The sequence below is a fragment of the Mobula birostris genome, chromosome 29, assembly GCF_030028105.1.
Source record: "Mobula birostris isolate sMobBir1 chromosome 29, sMobBir1.hap1, whole genome shotgun sequence".
In the NCBI taxonomy this organism is placed as follows: domain Eukaryota; kingdom Metazoa; phylum Chordata; class Chondrichthyes; order Myliobatiformes; family Myliobatidae; genus Mobula; species Mobula birostris.
Genome location: NC_092398.1, coordinates 15,725,321 through 15,738,276, shown reverse-complemented (window position 1 = coordinate 15,738,276; position 12,956 = coordinate 15,725,321). Strand labels below are relative to the sequence as shown.

Sequence of the window (12,956 nt, the reverse complement as noted above, 5' to 3'; positions counted from 1 at the left end):
CCCTGCGTATTGCCACCCTCCCAGCACACATTAACACCTGTTATCAGGAAATCTGGGCAATTTTATTCCTTCAGCCTCCTATTGACAAAAAAACTTAACAACAATCCTCAGTATAGTGGATTTGTCCCAACTCTGTAAACCGTCAGCACACATTTACTGCTGTTCTCTCTGTTTAAGTGGAGACAGTCCTTCCGCACGTGTGAGGTCTCGGGGCTTGTGGATCTGCCGCTGCCTCCCGGCTGATTATCTGTAAATTGGAGCAATGTTCTGAAAACAAGTGAGCTGTGGTGACAGTAGGAACCTTTATTATGCATGCAGACTATTTTGGGGTGAGTATCTCAATACGGTCTACTTTGTTTTATTCCATCTTGACAGTCTGAATCTGAAGCATTTCTCTCGCTAGCAGATGAAGGAGAGGTAATGCAAGTGAACTGTCATTATTTCAGCTGCTGGACAACGCGAGGGTTCCGTGGCTTAACTGGTCAAAGCGCCTGTCTAGTAAACAGGAGATCCTGGGTTCAAATCCCAGCGGAGCCTTTAAGTTATGGTGTGAATTGCCATGTGATGACGGCGGCTTTGAGGAAAATTACACTTAACACAATTACACTATAAATTACATTTCGCACAGCACAATGTCGCAAAATGGAACGGAGCAATAATAGTGTATAGAATTCCCCGAAAACGGTGCAGAACGACTGTTCAAATAGATGACATTTCCGATTAGCTTGCTATTGCGTTTTTAAAGTGTAAGGTTTACAAAGTGCCGCCATGATCTGCTTTATGAAATTGTCCTGTTCTTACTGAGAAACGATTTCATACTGCGTTTCAAAACTCCTTCCTATTGAAATCCGAATAGTTTGATAAACAGAGGCCACGAACTCCACCCAATCTGGAGCGTTCTGCAGTCCCACAGTAATATCCTTGCCCTTGATACTGTTTCTGGAACATTTTGTTTTGTAAAGTATTTAGGAATTCAATGCAGCTAAAATCATGGCGGAAAAGAACAAAGACATGCACTCGCGATGGCAGTGGTGGGATTCGAACCCACGCCTCCTTAGAGACTGGAGCCTTAATCCAGCGCCTTAGACCGCTCGGCCACACTACCATGTTTTTTAACCGTTATACAGTGACGTGGATTTGTTGACCACGTTAATCTTCAAAGTTTATACCATCGGTGTAGGCGTTGAAACATTCTCCCACACACTGTGCTTGAGGCTTCATGAATTTTCCATTTTTTTCCAACCCAAAACAGACCAGAGAGAACGCTGGTACAGAGCTGCCTCTTCAAACTGTCGGATTGCAGCCAGATGTCAGTACGAGTATTCTCAACACACAAATGGAACACTAGGGTTAAATATTCACATTTCCAGCCGATGCAAAGAGGAAATTCAATCCCTGTCGACCTGTCTTGTCACATTCAGCGACCTTTGCACATGTATTCCAAAATGTTGCAAGCCTTTCATTCACATGAACAATCCCAGCTTCCATACCCGAACATTTCAAATTAAAACACTCACATTGACAACGGTTCTCCAATATCTATACTCAGATCTTTCTGGGATGTTTAAAGCCGTTCTAAAACTCAGCACCACAAACCTCCAATTTGACTGAAACAGATTTTTTGAAGTTGTTTGATTAAATAGTATTAACTTGCATTTGCACTGCGCCGGAAACTGTTCCATCAGCACTCTACTGCCCGTTGCTCTCCAAAGTAGAATTTTTAATTTGAAAAGTAATGAAGATTACCATCCTTAAACAGTGCTTATGACGGGACTAGGTACCAGGCAAATTGTACACGTGTAGCGACCCACTTTCTAGCACACACGAACCGGCTCACAACAACGTGCGCAGACAGAGGGCCGGCCCCACAAAGGGCGCCAGGCCATCTTCACGAGCAGCGGCAAAATCCCGCGCGCGGAAAGGCTCTGGGAATATGCATTCCCCACAGTAGTCCCGCCCAGGGAGGGCGGGAACGGGAAGGCTTTAAAGCAGGCCACGAAGTTTGAATAAATCTCTTTCATCGCAACTCCAACTCACCGACTCCGTGTGGTTATTCTAGCGCTGTGTGTAGCACACCGCTACACGCGTACGTTTGTGAGGCGTCAAGTTCCAGTTTCTTTCCTGAACCAGAAAAAACGCAATCATTTGTACATATCAGCAGGAAGCTCTGGCAATCAATTACGTCAGGGCTGAACAGATTGTCTAGCCAACTGCTCCCTTCCACCGATCTTATCAATATGACACTTTTTGTTAATAATTTATTTCCCGTCTTGTCAATGATCGAGGGCCCTGTCCGCATTTTTCCTGACCAATACCGCAGTTCACGATGCGCAGGGCAAAATGCGATCATCTGATTGGCGTGAAGAGTGAATGACTCGATTACTTCAAACCATGTCTTGGATTGTAAGATTCTCCATCATCAGGCGACATTATCAGCCACTGGGATCTGACTGTGGTTATCATTGTACCGAGTGCGGAGATAATGCAGTCTCTGGAAACAAAACATTTTTACTTATATTTGGTCACTCATCAGTCGAAGGCCAACACGCTAGCATCGCGCCGTACAGCCCACAGGCACAGACTTCAGTGCAAAAAGTAAACTTCCTGAAAAGAAACCTGCAATTTATGAAACAAAAAAAAACTTTCCTGCGCTCCCTTTTCTTTCACGCAGCAGCAATTTCGGTCTGACAGAAAATGTCGCGTGGCCTTCCCTCGGATAAAAGGCGGAGCGACGCCGATTTTCCGAAGCACCCGCGCCGTTCCGGGAAAGATCCTGTGAGCTGTTTTCAGCCTAACAATCTTGGAAGCACAGTGCCACTTCCTGCACGTTGACTGCAGAGCGCGGGATTCCTAGCAAATTCCTCAGTAGAATTCGTAGAAGAACCGATGTGTCACTGTTTCTGGTTGCGAGGATTTCCATTTTCCTCATGAAACCCCAATTAATTCATCTGATTGGAATGACATTCTCAAATTGCTCCATGAACCAGGCATCCTGCCGCAACATTTCTGCGGCGCTTGAGATCGCACGCGCCGTTGCTTGCGATTCTTCTCCGTTTAGTAATGTTATTGGCGGTTGCAGACCAACGTAAGGTGCAGTACCGACACTTACAGTATCATACAAAGATATCAGAAACTTTTCTTCCAGAAAGTCTTCCACCACCGTCCCATTCACACTTGTGTCTCTATAACCCCACTTAGCACGAGGAGCATTAAAATCCCCAACTATTAGCAAACTAACTTTTAGCATTGCTTTGTAAGGGAAAGAAAAGGAACATAAAAGGAAAAAAAAAGAAAAAGACGAAATAAAAGTTTACACTTCTCTGACCATTATCAACACGTCTTTGTAGTCTGGGTATTAATTACCCTTCAGTGACAGAGGGTTTATTGGTTCGGAGAGCCGACAGAAGGTTCTGTGGACGAGAACAAGGTTTCCGGATGGCATGCTGCCTCCCAGGTTGAAGGGTCAGGGACATCATGATCGAGTCCATAACATTCTTCAGGGGGAAAGTGAGCAGCCAGAGGTCGTGGTCCAGTTGGTATCAATGGCATGGGTTAGAAGAGTGACGAGGTCCCGCAAAGTGAATTCAAGGAGTAAGATGCTAAATTAAGGGACAGCTTCTCCAGGGTGAAGATCTGCAGATTGAGACCCATACAGTGTGCTAGCGAGGCAGAAATAGGAAGATAATACAGATTAATACGTAGCTGAGGAGATGCAGAAAGAAGTAAGTGTTCCCTGCCATCCGGGTGAGAGTGCCGTATCTAGAATATAAAACTGAAGACCTCAGACAGAGCTAGATTGCAGTGGCAGTGGGACATCACCGACCGTTGTGTATTCTGCTTTACAGCAACATGGCCCAGTCCTACGCTCTGGAAACAGCTCTCCAGCCCCAGGGTTACAACATCCATTGAATGGACAGGACGGCAGCATCAGGTACTGACAGAGCTAATGGTGTTTACTTCATGATTCGTTCATTATGATGCTCAGATGTGACAGCCCTGTTTCAGACTTGTTCCTCAAACCAAGAACAGCCAGTGATCAGGTGTCATTCATTCTACCTACCAAGGAAGTTCTTTGCCAACATCCTAGTACTGATGTACATTCCAGCCCTGACAGTCCTCAGGCAAGCACTGGCGGAGCAGAGCACCACGATCAACAATCACTAGATACCGCACTGTGGCACCTTCTTAATAATCCCGAGAGTCTTCAGCCAGGTCATTTGAGAAAGCCTGCGACCAACAATCACCAGCATGGCACGTGCTGAGCACTCGATCACTGTTACACCATCATAAAAAATTCTTACCGTGTTATGCCGCACCTGCACTTTGGCACATCCGAACACCAAGCTGTACTTCTACTCCCAGCAGAATATCACAGACTGAGGATGGCAGCAGCAGTGATGAGGACCGTGAAGTTAGGAACAAGCGGTGTGGATGAAGGTTTACAGCACTGCTGTCATCGATGTGCTAGACGGTATTTAGGCATTGATATTAGGATGTAAATGAATCTACCACGGCTGTCACCGATTGCCTTCCTCAGGGGAGCAGACAGGAGATTTTGTGGACGTGAGAAGGACATCCGCATGGTTTGTTGCCTCCCGGGTGCCAGAGTCCGGGATGTCTCTGACCGAGTGCACGACATCCTGGTACGAGAGGGAAAGCAGCCAGAAGTCATGATACATGTTGGGACCAACGACATAGGCAGGAAGAGGAATGAGGTTCTGAAGTGTGAGTTTTGGGAATTAGGCAGAAGGCTGAAGAACAGGACCTCAAGGGTGACGTTCTCAGGACTGCTGCCAGTACGACGTGACAGAGATGTTAAGAATTGGAGGAGATGGCAGTTGAATGCGTGGCTGAGGAGTTGGTGCAGGGAGCAGGGTTTTAGATTTTTTTTTATCATTGGGATCTCTTCTGGGGAAGGTGGGACCTGTACAGATTGGATGGGTTGCACCTGAACTCGAGGGGGAGCAATATCCTTGCAGCCAGGTTTGCTAGCATGGTTCGGGAGGGTTTAAACTAATTTGCGAGGGGGATGGGACCCAGAGCGATAGAGCAGTGAAAGAAGGGCATGGAGTAAAGCCAGATCTAACATACAGAGAGTCTTTGAGGAAAGAGAAGCAGAATAAACAGTGTAAGGACAGTAAGTTAGAAGGGCTGAATTGTGTGTACCTCAATGCAAGTAGCATTAGGAACAAAGTTGATGAACTGAGAGCTTGGATACATACATGGTATTATGATGTAGTGGCCATTACAGAGACTTGGCTGGCACCAAGGCAGGAATAGATTCTCAATATTCCTGAATTTCAGTGCTTTAAAAGGGATAGAGAGTGCCGAAAAAGGGGAGGAGGGGTGGCATTACTGGTTAGGGATACTATTACAGCTACAGTAAGGGTGGATAATGTAGCAGGATCCTCTTTTGAGTCAATATGGGTGGAAGTCAGGAAGAGGAAGGGAGCAGTTACTCTACTGGGGGTATTCTATAGGCCCCCTGGTAGCAGCAGAGATAGAGAGGAGCAGATTGGGAGGCAGATTTTGGAAAGGTGCAAATATAACAGTGTTCTTATCATGGGTGACTTTAACTTCCTTATTATTGATTGGCACCTGATTAGTTCCAAGGGTTTAGATGGGGCAGAATTTGTTAAGTGTGTCCAGGATGCATTCCTCTCAAAGTATGTGGACAGGCCGACCAGGGGGAATGCCATACTAGATCTAGTACTAGGTAATGAACTGGGTCAGGTCACAGATCTCTCAGTGGGTGAGCATCTGGGGGACAGTGACCACCGCTCCCTGGTCTTTATAATTATCATGGAAAAGGATAGAATCAAAGAGGACAGGAAAATTTTTTAATTGGGGAAAGGCAAATTATGAGGCTATAAGGCTAGAACATGCGGGTGTGAATTGGGATGATGTTTTTGCAGGGAAATGTACAATGGACATGTGGTCGATGTTTAGAGTTCTCTTGCGGGATGTAAGGAATAAATTTGTCCCGGTGAGGAAGATAAAGAATGGTAGGGTGAAGGAACCATGGGTGACAAGAGAGGTGGAAAATCTAGTCAGGAGGAAGAAAGCAGCATTCATGAGGTTTAGAAAGCAAAGATCAGCTGGGTCTATTGAGGAATGTAGGGAGGCAAGAAAGGAGCTTAAAAAGGGGCTGAGAAGAGCAAGAAGGGAGCATGAGAAGGCCTTGGCGAGTAGGGTAAAGGAAAACCCCAAGGCATTCTTCAATTATGTGAAGAAAAAAAAGGATGACAGGAGTAAAGGTAGGACCGATTAGAGATAAAGGTGGGAAGAAGTGCCTGGAGGCTGTGGAAGTGAGCGAGGTCCTCAATGAATACTTCTCTTCGGTATTCACCAATGAGAGGGAACTGGATGATGGTGAGGACAATATGAGTGAGATTGATGTTCTGGAGCATACTGATATTAAGGGGGAGGAGGTGTTGGAGTTGTTAAAATACATTAGGACAGATAAGTTCCCGGGGCTTGACGGAATATTCCCCAGGCTGCTCCACGAGGCGAGAGAAGAGATTTCTGAGCCTCTGGCTAGGATCTTTCTGTCCTCGTTGTCCACGGGAATGGTTCCGAAGGATTGGAGTGAGGTGAATGTTGTTCCCTTGTTCAAAAAAGGTAGTAGGGATAGTCCGGGTAATTATAGACCAGTGAGCCTTACGTCTGTGGTGGGAAAGATGTTGGAAAAGATTCTTAGAGATAGGATCTATAGGCATTTAGAGAATCATGGTCTGAACAGGGACAGTCAGCATGGCTTTGTGAAGGGCAGATCGTGTCTAACAAGCCTGATAGAGTTCTTTGAGGAGGTGACCTGGCATATAGATGAGGATATTGCAGTGGATGTGATCTATACGGATTTTCGTAAGGCATTTGACAAGGTTCCACATGGTAGGCTTATTCAGAGATTTACAATGCATGGGATACAGGGAATTTTGGCCAGGTGGATTCAGAATTAGCTTGCCTGCAGAAGGCAGAGGGTGGTGGTAGAGGGAATACATTCAGATTGCAGGATTGTGACTAATAGTGTCCCACAAGGATCTGTTCTCGGACGTCTACTGATTGTGACAAGATTGGTCGACAGGGAGTGATTTTAATCTTTGCATCCGCTGGAAGTGTGAATATTTAGCCCTAAGATCACATGTGTATGCTGAGATTACGCTCACTGAAATCTAGCTGCCTCCGGCAGTTTGAAGAAACAACTCTGTACTAGTGTTCCCTTTGGTCTGCTTTGGGTTGGGAAAAATAGAAAATGAATGAAGCCTCAAGCACAGTGTGTGGCAGAATGTTTCAACGCTTCCGCCGACGACGTAACTCTTTGAAGGGTGCCATGGTGAAGAAAGGCAAGTTACTGTGTAATGATTAGGGCGAGGTAGAGTGGCCGAGCGGTCTAAGGCGCTGGATTAAGGCTCCGGTCTCCAAGGAGGCGTGGGTTCGAATCCCACCACTGCCATGGCGAGTACACGAAAAGTTTTGCAGAGCTAAATGTAAGAATGGCAAATCATCATGACTACGATTGGTGTCATAGCCAAGTATATTACTGTGGGTCTTCCGAACACTCCAGATTGGCTGGGGCATCCTGTGGGTGGGTGGGATTCGTGGCCTCTATTTATCGAAAGTAGTGGGTGAAAAAGTAATTAACATCAATATGTATTCTAGTTCATTTCTGTAGCGGCGTCTGACCGGTTTCTTGAAAACAAAATGCAGCGAACTAGTCGTAGTTCAATTGAAGAGACGTTTGAAACGCAGTTTTTCAGTAAGAACAGGACAAGTTTCAAAGGTTTCAAAGGTACATTTAATGTATACAATATACATCCTGAAATGCTTTTTATTCGCAAACATCCACGAAAACAGAGGAGTGCCCCAAAGAATGAACGACGGTTAAATGTTAAAACCCTAAAAGTCTCGCCCCCAGCTCCCCTCCGTCTATCGCGTAAGTGACAGCAAGCAGCAATCCCCCCTCCCCCACCGGCAAAAGATTATGGGCACCCGCCACCGGGCAATCAAGCGTGGGCAAAGCAACAGTACAGACACGAACTTGCAGTTACCTCGAAGACTTCGCGTTTCACCCTGTACTCGACATACCACAGGCTCTCTCTCTCTCTCTCTCTCTCTCTCTCTCTCTCTCTCTTTCTCTCTCTCTCTCTCTCTCTCTCTCCCTCCCTCCCTCCCTCCGTAGTAAGTTTATAAGGCAGATCACAGCCGCATGTTGTAAACGATTGTCACCGTAAAACAATCTGTAAAAACTGTAACTGTAAAACTGCTATATCAGGGCAAAACAAGCTAGTGTCATCTATTTGAAACCGGCATTATGTTTCTGAGACACATAAACAATCAGACCTGTAACATTTTGGATGAATTTTATACACTTTATCATTGTTCCGTTCCTTTTTGAGGCATTATGCTCTGTTAAAGGGTAATTTGTGATTTTTAGTGCTTTGCTGAAAGCCGTCTTCATCACATGGCAAATCACCCCATAACTTAAAGGTTCCGCTGGGAGTTGAACCCAGGATCTCCTGTTTACTAGACAGGCGCTTTGACCAGTTAAGCCACGGAACCCTCGCTTTGTCCAGCAGCTGGTATAATGATAGTTCACTTGCACTAACTCTTCTTCGTCTGCTAGCGAGAGAAATGCTTCAGATTCAGACTGTCACAATAAGATAAAACAAAGTAAACCGTATTGAGACTCATCCAAAATCCATAATATAGGTTCCTATTCTCACCACAGTTCACAATGTTCGGAACATTGCTTCAATTCACAGACACGCAGCCGGGAGGCAGTGACCGATTCACCAGCCCTGAAGCCTCATGAGAACGGCGGAAGGATTGTCATCACTTCGTCACGAGTTAATTGATTAGTTTAAACACTTCTTCAATCAATGTGGCGGGTGGTTTCATGCAATGTGATCGTCCTGACTCTTTAAGCAAGGAGGATTAAAGTAACATTTGTGCTGTGAGGATGACTCACAACTTTGAAGCTGGGGAAGAACCATTCAAGAGTTAGACCTGGAGGCATTTAAACATCAGAGGACAACGACGTAAGAAATAGTCGGAATAACCAAATTTTTAAAAAGGAATTGAAAAGAAAATCTTTGTCATATCTATTCGGTATTTTCCAACAGAATAGATAAGGCCGAATGATTGGGTAGAGTAACTTCGTATTGCAGGAACACCCTGGTTAATGTGCGCAGAAATGTTTGTAAGGAAAATTGAATAAAGCTTTCGCTTGCCTTAAACAGAGAGAAAAGCAGTAAACGGATGTGACCGTTTGGGGAGGTTGGACAATTCGGCCATTCTGAGGATTGTTGTTGAGTCTATTCGTCAATAGGATGAGGGAATAAAATTGCCCAGAGTTCCTGATAACACTGGGTTTGGTGTTAATGTGTGCAGGGAGGGTGACAATACGCTGCTTGAGGGAAATACATTGCCCAGCAAGTGGATACATTGCTCGGCCTTTCCCAGTGGGAAACGCGTAACATGACTCAATAGGTGAGAAATTGAACGGCAAGACATCTCGGGTCAGATATATGGAATCACTTTTTTCGGTGATATTACTGAGTGTCAGAGAAGAATTTTTGAATTTTTCAAAGGTACCGTGAACACATGCATAACAATAACTGGCTTAGGTCCTGTTGCCGGTACGGAGACTAAAACCGTCTGATTCTGGGATCAACTCACATTGTATCCGCTAGGACCTGCCATCCAATGATATGAGTCCCAGAGCTGTACAACTTACACATAAAATTTCCATATATAATGTTCTGTTTCATTTATATAACTGATAAGCTCGTGTCGGTTTACGATTCTCTTCGTCCCGTGGAGAATTAGACCGAGGCAGTTATCTAAGTTTGGAGTCTGTGCGAGTAACATGCAAGGGAAAATAAACACCGCAGGGAATACTTGATAGATCAGGCAGTATCTGTGGAGAGTAAGAGAATTCTTTCAAAACCTAACTCCTTTGGTTGTCAGTAGCAGAAGAACATAGCCCAGTTTGGTGGATTTAGTTGCCCGGGGAGAAATATACAAACGTTTCCTGAGGCTGCATTCTATTAGTATGATTAATCCTTGAGTGCGGCAAGTAAATTGTCAATTATTCTAAGAGAAAATTATTCTAAGAGAAAACTATTTTAAAGTAATACAAGAGAAAACAAAAAAAAAACAGAATACAAGATCTAGTGTGACTGTTACAATTATAGAGAGGTAGGTATTGAGGCCAAGAATTCATCTTGAAAGTATAAGAATTCGTTTAACATGGCAAACGCTGCCACTGAGCCGAGTTGTTCGTGCTTACAATCTTTTGTATCTGCTGCCCAGGTAGGAGAGAAGATGTCTAGGGTGGTAGGGGGACTTTGAAAACGCTAGCTGCGTTCTGGAGGCAACACGAAGGGTCAACATTATGCATGGAGGTGAGGATGGTATTCCTGATGGACGGTATTCTGTCCACAACGGGGCTCAAACTAACCCAAACAGGTTAGTTACTTGGGACTCGTCATAACTTCTGGGAGATGAGAAATTGATAAGCAGCATGTAGATATTGTGACAAAACTATCTCTTCCCACTGATGTGGGTGATTGAGGAGGTTACTCACTTTGGTACATTTCTACAGGGGTTTAATACAAGAATCATCGATCCAGTTATCATTAGCCAGAATATTCCCATATTTCTCCTTCCAGGCAGTGTTGTAGCGTCCAGCTTAGGTCCTCGGAGATAATGACACCCAGGAACATGAAATTGCTCACTCTGTCCACTTCCGATCCCAATATGGTTTGTGTTTCTTCGTCTTACCCCTTATGAAGTCAGCTCTTCGGTCTTGCTGACGTTGAGTGAGAGCTTGGTGTTGCGACACCACTCAACTATCTCGCTGCTGTACACCCTTTCATCACCACCTGAAACTCTATCAACAAAGGTTGTATCATCAGCAAATTTATAGGTGGCATTTGAGCTTTGCCTAGCCCTGAAGTCATCGGTGTAGAGAAGTAGAGGAGTGGACTAAGCACGCAGCCCTGAGGCGCAGCAGTGTTGATTGCCATTTAGGTGGAGATGTTATTTCCAATCCGCACCGATTGTGGTCTGCCGGTTTGGAAGTCGAGGATCCACTTGCAGAGGGTAGTACAGAGGCCTAGGTTCTGTAGCCTTTCCATCAGGACTGTAGGCTCTATTGAGTATATTGATTTCGGGACGGTGCAGACATCTGGCACCTTGGAACCCAGAAGCCTCTGAGTTTAAAATCTGCCGTCGTTCACGCATCTTTTTCAGCCCCGCTGTTTGTACTTGGGCCCCGAGGAGCGTTCTGCTGATGAGCAGAAATGTTGGCACCAATTCGACAGCGCATGCTCATCCTTGGAACCGTGACCAGATAGATGGGTTTCTCTTGCTGGGGGTTGCTGGGTATAGAGGCAGCCATGGGTTACACAGCCAGCACTTTCCCTGCCATTCTGTCATGCGTGTTTGGAGGGGCAAGCAGTCGGAATGGGAGTAGATGGATCTCCCAAACACCGCCGACGTTCAGCTATCTACATCCAAAAATTAGGAACTCGGAACAATTAACATAGTTCCGAGTTAATCGTGAATGAAGAGTCGTCCTTTGAGTCAATGAAAATATGAATAAGTACTGCATGGGAAAATTAAAAAAGAACAAAATCCTTCCATCGGCTTTACTTCTTGAGAAAATCACATTTGTTTTACCTTCTGGACCTTTCTACCCATTAGAACATATTTTCTACCATTCTCACTAGGTATTGGGTAACAAGTGACCTGTAGCTTTCACATCACTAAAGTGCCAATCTCCAATGAGAAACCCTACTGTCCTTCCCTTCGTATTCATTAGCATTGCCATTAGTTCACCACCGTCAATCACGTGGGGAGGGCGGCGGTGGGGGTTAGAGTAATTAGAAAGTCTCCAGGATCAGCCATGCAATATAATGTGCTCTTTGTGGCATGTGGGACGTGAGCAAAAGTTGAAATAATACTGATGGAGACAAACTGAGTCAAGTCACAGGTTGATGTTGGGCAGAAATTGCCTATTCTGATACAGACAGGAAAGCAGAGAATTTGAGGCTCAGTCCAGATGCCTGATCTGTGCCCAGTTCAGAGATGAGGAGTTCTTCTTCCATTTGGCGTAAATCCTCAGTGCAACAGTGTGATATCATCACTCACCATATAGATGGCAATGATCTCATCCGAAATACTGTCCTTCATGCATCGATGTATTTTGTAAACCTTTTTACAGGTTAGAAACAGCAAAGAGTTTGTGCACAGGAATCTCAAAGACTACAGGTCAGTTTTGCTGTCGCTGTACGAGTATTTAAGGAGAGACCAGAAATTTCCCTTTAACACCAATATATCTGTTGTGAATCAGTGGAGATGAAGAGGTATCTCGTGCCAGCTGGAAGCCTGCTTTGTGTCTGAAATGGGGTTTTCTGTTTTGACTTAGTGTCATCCACTGGAGCTGGGATGCTGTAAACAGAGCAGCATTTGTTCACTGGAGATTAGTTCCTCAACTGCATTGACTGGGCGACGGATTCACTACATCTGACATCTGACTTGATGAATTGCCAAAGAGTTGAATACAGGGAGATATAATTCTCCTTCTCTCAGTGTGGGAAGGGATTCTTCACTCAGCGTTGCCTTGAACATCAGTGAGGACATACTGAGGGGAGTCCATTCACCTGCTCTGTGTATGGGAGGGATCTATTCACTCATCCGGACTGAAGATATATCAGCACGTTCACACCGTAGTGAGATGGTTCACCTGTTCTATCTGCGGGAAGCGAAACATGCAGTCGTCCAAGTTGAAGTTGCACCAGAAAATTCAGATCGGTGAGGGATAGTTCACCTTTTCTGTGTCTGTGAAGAAATTCATTCACTCAGCCCACCTGGGCTATCAAAAAGTCAAAAGGAATGTTGACTATCATTGCGAGAGGTTTTGAACTGAAGAGCGAGGAGATTCTGCTGCA

General features: G+C 45.1%; 4 non-coding genes and 1 pseudogene across 4 annotated transcripts; 2 read left to right on the top strand and 3 right to left on the bottom strand.

Annotated features, from left to right (window-relative positions):
- Nucleotides 1-12,956, bottom strand: part of LOC140189847 (histone H2AX-like) — an 836,563-nt pseudogene that overhangs the window by 565,239 nt on the left and 258,368 nt on the right.
- Nucleotides 464-537, top strand: trnat-agu (transfer RNA threonine (anticodon AGU)). Its single transcript has one exon. It is a non-coding gene; the product is annotated as a tRNA-Thr (tRNA).
- Nucleotides 1,024-1,105, bottom strand: trnal-aag (transfer RNA leucine (anticodon AAG)). Its single transcript has one exon. It is a non-coding gene; the product is annotated as a tRNA-Leu (tRNA).
- On the top strand, nucleotides 7,372-7,453 carry trnal-aag (transfer RNA leucine (anticodon AAG)). Its single transcript has one exon. It is a non-coding gene; the product is annotated as a tRNA-Leu (tRNA).
- On the bottom strand, nucleotides 8,486-8,559 carry trnat-agu (transfer RNA threonine (anticodon AGU)). Its single transcript has one exon. It is a non-coding gene; the product is annotated as a tRNA-Thr (tRNA).